The following is a 9704-nucleotide window of genomic DNA, read 5'->3' on the forward strand; positions in this document are numbered from 1 at the left end:
ATGTAATAGCAGAAAAATGGAGACACCCCACACTAACACCCTTCCCTCCAGCCCGAGGGCTATTTGGAACTTAGGGAAGGTGCAGTCTTTATCTTAATAATTACAACACCTAAATAAAGTGTCAAATAAATCTGTCAGTTTCAAGAAACTGGTTCTGAAACTCTACTAGATGCCTCTACCCTCTTTGCATTCCTGCTTAAAACCTTCCCATTATACTTCTGGGTGTTGCTAGGCCCACCATAACATATTTTTTAACACAGGCTATCACTTAATTATATCTATAGTGACTGACAGATGTCTAGCACAATATATCATCTCACAGCAAAATATCTTAAATTAGCAATACTCCAGTGCTCTAAGATAGAATCCACATCTAACATGGTATGTTCCTACGGTATTTGAACAGTAAGTAAAGTCTAGATATCTTATAGTAAATTACGTATTCCTAACCAGGAAAAATATTTCCCTCTTCCTTCTTTTTTTTTTTAAAGAAACCTTTAACCATTCTCCTAGAGCACAAGGGGATTTGGAGAGATTTAAATGAAATTTTTCAAAAAAAAGATAGTCAAGTATTCTCATTATCCTGCTGCTACCATCCAACTTTCCACCCCTCTGCACATTTGCTCCCTTTGAGAAAATCTGCTCATTTATTTTGTGAGCCTTAGCAAGATCCAAGGCCTTGAAGTTCCAGCTCTTCGAGGTTGGAGATCCTAAAGAATATTGAGAATTCTATTGACTGAGGTTTCCTTATCCAACAATACCTGTGGCAGGGGTTTCATTGTATTTTGACTTCTGAAAAGAATACCTCTATGAAATATACTTCAAATTTCAATTACATGTGTTATTTTAATGCCTAGAACTCACAGAGACTTTTTGAGAGTATGCTAATTTCACAGAGAATCAGCAGCCAACACTCTTGTTTTAAGAAACCATGAACACATGGACTGAAGAGGAAGAGACAATGCTGAGAGTCTTACTGATGCCTTTCAACAGCTTCCCCTCATACAGCTGCTTTTTGGAAGCAAATGTGGGGCAGTCAGAAGCTCTGAAAAGGATGAGGATTCACTGATGTATATCATGCGTGCACAGGTGGACCTGGATAATAACTTCCAAATATGAGCAGCCCACATTCACCGAGATACTTGTGGTTCATGGTGAGACCAGGACATGCGACAGGTGAACTGCCCAGTGACAGAGTATCTGCAGCTCTTGCTCACATTCTTCAGCCCCCTGTCATCAAAGCTAGTGACAGGCTTGAGTGGCTACAGAGATTACTGTGTGGCATTTTGTTCAGTCAAAGGGTGGGGCTGTGATTTTGGAAGTCTTTTTCAACCTTAACGATTCTATTATTCTATTTTATCATCTTATAATTTCCCATCCTGAGCCTCCCATTCTCACTTGACCACCATTCTCGGCAATGTCCACCTTCCAGGGTAGAACTTTCCACCATCTATCCAGAGATGGGGTACTACTTGGGTCTGCTTGTCATTTCTGCAGTTTTGATAAAATAGCCTGCGATTTTTTAAAAAGAGCACATTTCCTGTTATTAACCAAATACTGTCTATTTTTTCTTTGAGCAGACAAAATAGTTGACAATTGAAATATAGTATGGGAATAGCCTTCAAGAAGGAGTGAGGCATGGCCTTGTTCTGAAATAAATTGTTTTACTGAATTTCATCTCTTCAAAATTACATTGTACTCTGCATTTCTCATGCTGAGATCCAGCCCAGAAAGAAACTGGTCCCTGAGTTTGTCTAAATATCAGGTTCTGTAAAAGTCTCTGTTTTAATAGGGTCTTGTTCTGTAAGGCACTCTTTGGCTAAAGCAAGGGACACTGAGAGCTGGTCTCTGGGAGACAGCTAACAGATGAAACTCAGAATAACTGAGTGATTCATTGATTGGTGATTATGAAGGCATTAAATTCCTCAGAACTGCTTGGTTTTGAACAAGTTCTTGCAACACATTTTCTGTATGTATGTGTTTAAGCAAATGCACCTTTCCACATTACCTACAAGCCTTACCAGTCGACTTCTATCCCCATGCCATTCATCACAGCTTCATACTCATACTCCTCATCAGAAACATAGGAGGAAACATTATTTTGTGCCATTGGGGAAGACACCAAAAAGACTTTGAAAGTTTCTGAGGACTTGCAAAAGTACATTTCACTGCTGTACTGATTGACCAATTTTTTTTAGATTGTTGTACCTGTACCTGTACCTGCTGCTTGCAGTGGTTTGAAAGCAGGTACAGCTTTAAAGTCCACAGCACTAAAGCTGAGCTTGAACTCAGTTGAAGGTGTTTGCTCAGGTTTTGGAACAACTCCAAAAAGACACTCAATGTGCTCTGCAAAGATTCATGAGAAACTGTGAAGAAAAATGGACAGATGGCCTTAGAGCATTTGTTGCCACTGAAGTGCAGTAGACAAAGAGATCCAACAGTAGAGAATGGTTGAGTTGAATGAGGTCTTGCAGGTGTTAATGTGATGCAGTGAAAACAAAAAGCTGATAGAAAAATTAATATAAAAGGAAAACACAAAAATGGGTTTTCTAGAGTTACCACTTTAGCAGCAGCTTTTGGGGCTAAATGGTTGTCTGTGATCAGAAGGATAAATCACACAGTATTGCTTCTGTTTCCTTATTAGGAAAACCTGCATATACTTGTGGCTCAATTGAGTAAACATGAACACTTAAAATTCAGCAAGTAAAATGTTCGTAAAAAGTTAACGGGTGAAAGAAATGAACTTAAAATCAACATGATGCGAAATAAAGTTACACTTTTCCTCCACCTTTAACCCAGGCTTAGCATGTTGTGATTAGCAGAAGCAACATGGAGATATTTTGTACATATAAAGAAGTGCAGAACTGGATAATTTTGTCTTGAGAACCTGTAAAGAGCATGCAGTTTGTGAATTGTCAAATGATAGGCCTTGAAACACTTAAATACTATTTTGGGGGTGCTGGTGGATGAGAGGCTGTACATAACCCAGCAACATGCACTCACAGCCCAGAAAGCCAAGTGTATCCTGGGCTGCATCCAAAACAGCGTGGCCAGCAGGGCAAAGGAGGGGATTTGCCCCTCTGCTCTGCTCCTGTGAAACCTGCAGTGCTGCATCCAGCTCTGGATCCCCAGCACAGAAAGGACATGGACCTGTTGGAGCAAATCCAGAGGAGGTCACCAAGTTGTTTAGAGGGTTGAAGAACTCTCCTATGAGGACAAGCTAAAAAAATTGTGTTTGTTCAGCCTGGAAAAGAGAAGGCTTTGGAGTGACCTAATTGTGGCCTTCTATTACTGGAGGAGAGTACACATGAAAGATGAAGAGAGACTAATTACAAGAACGTGTAGTGACAGGACAGGGGGAATGGCTTTAAATTGAAGGAAAGTAGGTTTAAATTAGACACTAGGAAGAAATTCTTTACTGTGATGGTGATGAGGTGCTGGAACTGGTCACCCAGAGAAACTGTGGATGACCCATCCCTGGAAGTGTTCAAGACCAGGTTGGATGGGGCCCTGATCAACCTGGTCTAGTGGATGACATCCCTGCCTGGGGGAGGGTGGTTGGAACTGGATGATCTTGAAGATCCTTTCTATGATTCTATGATATCTCTTTTTCTAGGCTTTTTTCCCCAAAGTTTAAAAGATTCAGAAGTTGCAGAGGAGATATCTCATAGAAAAGAGACATCTGAAATGCATTTGTAAATGTCAAACCATGGGCCCCTTTACTGACAAAATTTCAACAACTTCATTTGAATGGTGTGATTTATCTAGGGGTAGTAATGACATGCAAGTCATCTGTAGCCTCAAGATCTCTCACAGTGCTGCTATGTCCAGTTGTGCTACATCTAGTGATTAGTTTATTAAGGGGGCTTGAAGGCAAATTAATTATTTAGAAGTACAATAGATTGAGAATTCAGTCTTCCTTCCCTTAACAGATATACTGTTCTTGAGATTACCATTAGATCCTCAACAGCACACATTGTAGGACCCTTATCTGAAGGAAGACCTATATCAGAAAACTTTGAAGTGAAATAAATAAAGCTTATCAATCACAAGTGACTTTTAAGTAATGCAGAACTCAGTAGTGTTGAGCAGGTGTGATGGGATAGGTAGGGACTTTGTTTGGCTTATCCAGGCATAAATGTCCTATGTAGACTACTGTAAAACCTGTTACCAAAATGAAAGAAAACTAGGCTTGACTTTTAGGAGAAAAATTAGTCCCCCTGTAATAACTGTTGGTGTTACAGTGGTGTGTCCCAAACTTCCATGAGATCCAAACTTTTGTTTCCACGTCTTCTTGTTAATTGGAAATTGATACATATGAGGGTGTTGAGAAGTCTGCCTGAATATAAAGTGGTCTAAAGAAAACAACCCTGAGCATAAACAACCATGAGTAAGTGACAATATAAAAAATATTAGCCAGTGCTCTGGCACATTTATCCATTATAAAGGAATGTATTCAGGTTCTTGCTGTTACCCAAAAGATGGCTATGATTTGAATAAGAAAGAGACTGAAGGAGCCCAGTATATGATTCAACCTTACCCTCACAAATTTTAATGATAGCCAGAAATAAGAATTGGAATCTGCAATCACTCAGTCTGTACTCAAGGGAACAGGAATATGATTAAAGATATTTAAAGTCCAGGACTATACTCACATTTATTTTTGCAATCTCACTGCCTTCCAATTGAAAGCTAAACTGGGTCCCAGCTATATGCACTTCGTATCTGTGGCTACACTGCTGATCAGTGACAGCCCACTAGAAAAGGAAAGTTCATACCTGGTAGAGGTTTACTGATATTACCTGCAGGGAAAAGGAGACCTAGGAAGGGAAAGATGCTAAACAAAATATAGCTCTGTCTTCTTCAGCCGATGATGTAAGTTTGTCAGCTGGGGTAGGGATATATGACCTCTCAAAGAAGGAGGAATAGATATTGAATTATTTCTTCATCTCATATAAACCTGAGGAAATGTTAATGCTCAGAAAATACTTTTGCAGAAAGAATTGCCAAAAAATCATGGTTGCCATCTTGTCTATAGTTTTAGGAAGATTTCATCCCCAAGGGAAATTAATCAAGCCACATTAATACATACTCAGCAGACTCACAAGTCATAACTGACATCTGGTATAGTGATTGTTCATGTCACTCCACAAAAGCTTTCTCTATTAGAATAGTCTTTCATAAGTCTGCTACTAAACTTCTCTTCAAAAGTGGAAAGTCTCATCAGATAAATCTCACAAACTCATAAAGACTTTGTCTCTGGGGTCTGACAGCTATTTTATGGTTGTTCTTAGAATATTACTACCTCAGTTTTGTGTACTTTAACTCCAAGATTTCAGATACCTACCATAAAGCCCTGAGTTTCCACTTTTATCCCTTCATTTTAGAGATGAAGTTTTCAATTCTCGGTTTTTAAAATAAGCTACTAAAATGGAAAAGGCTATCTACTCCAAGAATAGATGTGCATATATTTTATCTAAAATAGGCTACCTTCTGCCCAAAGAGTTTATCGGCAGTTGAATTACCGTACTCTCTCTTTGCTGGATGGAAGGTGACTCACTCTGAATTACTGTATGTCAGGAGGTTGAAGCTGTGTGTAAAGTTGTTCTATTCTTCTCTCTCTCTCTTTTTTTTCTTTTTTTTTAAGTTCTAAATTTAAAACTTACATTTCTTATATCCAGCTTTAGTTGTGTAATACCTGGAAGATTTCTCCCTTCTCTAGAACAACTTTATAGGAACAAATCAGAGAAGTTGGAGAGAAAAGCATTGAGGAAGACAGTGCTACCTGAAACAGGATACTGTAATACATTTAATAATAATTTTATTTGAGTCTGGAGAGTGTTGAAAAGTAAAAAATTTGTAGAACAGAAAGTAGGGTTTACCTGGAAGCTTGTCATAGAATTTGTTGTTTTCTAAAAAAAAGGTTCATTCAGGCATTTTTGTGAGAGCATTATTTTACCCGGTCCAATTGATTATTTTAGTTTTAAAAATGTACCTCCACTGGATTCTGAACTCTCTTCTTTTCAATGAAGATCTAAGGAAAATGACTTTTCACTTTATGTAGAATAATCTGGCAGATTTTATAATGAACTTGGATGCTTTTTTTCCTGTCTGTGCTGGGATGATTATTTATTATCACGGCTTTCACTTACTCAGCTGAGTTGTATTACTGTCCGTTTTATCTCAACAATGACAGACTAGAGGACAGTAGAATAGTTCAAGAATACCTATGGCAAGTGCCATGTCAACCTTCATCCTCTGTGACAAATATACTGTATTACATTACCTTCCTTTTATGTGCTGTAAATAAGCCCACATCCTTTGTTTTACCTAACTCCTTGCAGATGCCCCTTCCCTTGAAAAAAACACAGTCCTCAGGTTCTCAGCAATATTTGCAGATTGAAATGTGCTTGTGGATCTTCCTTTGGCCTACACGAAAGTCATTTCTCCAGGTTCGACAGCTGGATCAATACATTTTACTGTTGCACTCTGCATTATCCCATCCTGTTCTCGAGCTGCCATCTCTTCTAGGCAGGGACATTTAGGATGCAAACAGGAATCTTACATCTTTACAGTACTGATGGCAGAAGTAACACTGATACAGTTTGCAAGGTGGTGTTTCTGTATGAAGGATTGGCCATTTTTCACCCTCAGCTTGGGTTTGGGTGGTTTATTATCTTCCTAGCTCAAAACCGGTCTGGGAGACCTGAGGGAATCTGTAGTATCTCAGCCTGGTTTTCTCCACATTCTAGTCTATTCGTCCCCCCTCTTGGCTGCTCATACTCCAAAGAAGTAGTCTGTTAGTCTCAGACACCTCAAAGGAGGTATTATGAATGAATCTGAGCCCCAAAAAATGTTTCATAGTAACTTCTAGTGGACCTCATCTTCAGGTTTTCTCAGTCAGGAATATTTCAGCCTCCAGGAAATGACATAATACCTCTAAGGTCCTGTTTACAATAGTTTGGCATGTTTCTCTCATTTGGTGTACCAGTGAGAAGAGGTAGCTGGTTGTTTACTGTTTTTCCAGTGCCCACCTGAGTGCCAGCACTTAATGACTATTCACCATGTGGCACCACTATAATCATAGCACTAGTTATAACACCACTGAGACAACAATATCATTAAATCATTTTCCCAGAGGAGATAATAGACAATGATAAAATGAAAAAAGAAAACTATAAATATAAATTATCTTAGTCTTAGAGAAAATCACTTGCTTATTCAGTAGGAAGAAAAAGACAATTATCAGAAACCCTTCAGTTCCTAAGAAGGAAGGGTTAAGATTCCCATGAACTCCATCTAACTACAGGTTTTATTTGGACAAAATATAAATTCAGAGAGAACCTGTCCTTGCACAGCTGAAATGCCCTTTCTGCTGTTTCCTTTCCCACTGGAGTAATTAGCTATGGTAGCAGTTCAAAAGTGGTTGCCTGGCATTTAGGATTAGAATTGTTAATTCCAGAGTGCTAAATATTTCATTTATTAAGCAGTATAGTCTGCTTAAAATCTCACTTCTGCCTACTTTTTTGCATTTGAGGTTGCAAGTAACATCTACAAGTATAAAGATTAGAGAATATGTTCCCTTTATTTTTCAATGCACTCAGATGATGCATTTTGTAGCACTTCAGGTCTGGTTATTTGGTTGTTATATAATCAATGAGAGCTCTGTCCAGCAACAGAGGTTCTCCACGTGGTACTGTGAACAGTCCCACTGAAACCAGAGCCTCCTTCATCATGCCTTATGATAATAGTTTGCTAGACTGGGCCAGATCTCATAACTCTCTGCCCTGCCTCCCTGCTTTCCCCTGCACCCTTCCTGAGGGCATTTTCAAAATACACCGAGAGAAAAATATATATTAAATCACTAAAAATGGTAAAAATCGTTGAGATTTCAAAATTTAGCTTTTAAGGCCAATAGAATGGATCATTTGTGTGCTTTATGTGTAAGAGTATCAGTAGTGGTGTCATCCAATGATACCCTCTTTTAAATGACCACACTTGTGTTCAGCTGAGTTAAAGGCCTGAAGAAGCATTCAGTCTTTATTTTTCATGGAGTCTAAGTCTTTAACCAACACTTTGCCTTGTAATAGATTTCATTGACTAATAAACTTAATTTTGAAAATGTTTCAACCTTTAAGTTCCAAAAATTGCTCTTGCTAATCTCTCTCTAAATTAGTCTTTGCTTTTGCCTACACTAATTACTGTTTTATCTATGTACTATAGATCTCAGAGAGGGTTGTCAGTAATAAAACTAATAAGAATATATTGTTAAAAAGGACTTAAAATTATTTTTACTGTAATTTTTTAATCATCAACTGTCAGGGATTTGAGTCATGCCTGATTTACAATGAAATCTGCAATTCTAACACCTGGAGGAGATGGGTTTTTCTATTGGTTTATGCTTACAACGATTACTCCAGCAACTCTTTGGGATCGCAAAGTGGAAGCCTACCTATCCAGTCATAAATTATAACTAGTCTCATTAATTTATTTCAGGTTGGCACATGGAGGGTTTTTTATAACCACTGTTGCTATAAGGCAGGTAGAGTGCCTAGCAGCATGCAGGGATTACAGAGAGGTTTGTGATCTACTCACCCTGCTGTGTTCAAAGTTTCAAGGATTGTCTTGAAGCAAATGTTTGACGGATAGCATACAGTGCTCCTCCATCAAGCTCTGTGAGTCATCGCAATGTGTATTGTACAAGTTTATTCAACTTCCACAGACCAGCATATCCCACACAGAGACCTAAGTGTTTCTTTTTCCTCTCTCTAAGGACAAACTTTCTGGTTCTACTTTATATTCTTTATCCACAGCTTGTGAAGTGGAATAGAGCTCCAAATGTGGAGATGGTGACTTGACTTTGCTTTTTTTTCCTTCACATGGAGAAATAAGCCTTGATTAATGATGAGTTTCTGTTCACAGTGTTCTTTCTTTTAAAAGGCAAAACCTGTTCTCTCTGTGTGTGTAAGATGACAGATTGACAGCCCTGAGAGACTGAACCCTCTGTTTATCCCCAGTACAGATACAGCGCAACTAACAAAAATGCAACTTTCCATGAGACATCTTACCAATGTATTTCAGCCCTATTCTGCGTGCCCAGGGAAACATCCAGGATGCTAGAGGTTGTTTCAGTTATTCAGGTTATGCAATCCTTTGTCTTTGCCAAAGCTACCCACCACAGCATTGGCAGTTTCTGTGATCTGGATGTCTAAGAACTTCAGCTTTCTGGTCTGAATTTGAACTGTATTTCACAGACAAATGTCTTAATGTCTTGTATCCAATCACCTGAGCCTTTCAGCTAATCTGAGTGTCCTTTGTTTGAAAGGAAAAGAAAGAGCTTATTTTCTGCATTTGTTTGTATGGGGAAAACAATCTTGGCTGATGATACATGGGACCGATCACATTCATTTCTATGCTTTGGTGCCTCTTTGAAACTGATGGGGATGTGCCATTAGGTTTTTTGTGGCTCTTCTTGCACAGCTATAAAATTCAGTGAGTTCAGGAGTAGTGGGCAGAGCACCCTGAAGATGTGTGTTATTTGCGCACTGATCACCTCAAAAGATTTTCAAAGGTATAGCTTAAGAGGTTTACAGACCATGAAATGCTTTAGTACCATTTTAGGAAGTGGTATACCAGAAATGTAAATTATTGGTTTCTTAGCACATTCCTGTTTCAAGGAAGCCAAAATTAAATCATCATTCTCT

This window comes from Corvus moneduloides, chromosome 3 (genome assembly GCF_009650955.1).
Source record: "Corvus moneduloides isolate bCorMon1 chromosome 3, bCorMon1.pri, whole genome shotgun sequence".
In the NCBI taxonomy this organism is placed as follows: domain Eukaryota; kingdom Metazoa; phylum Chordata; class Aves; order Passeriformes; family Corvidae; genus Corvus; species Corvus moneduloides.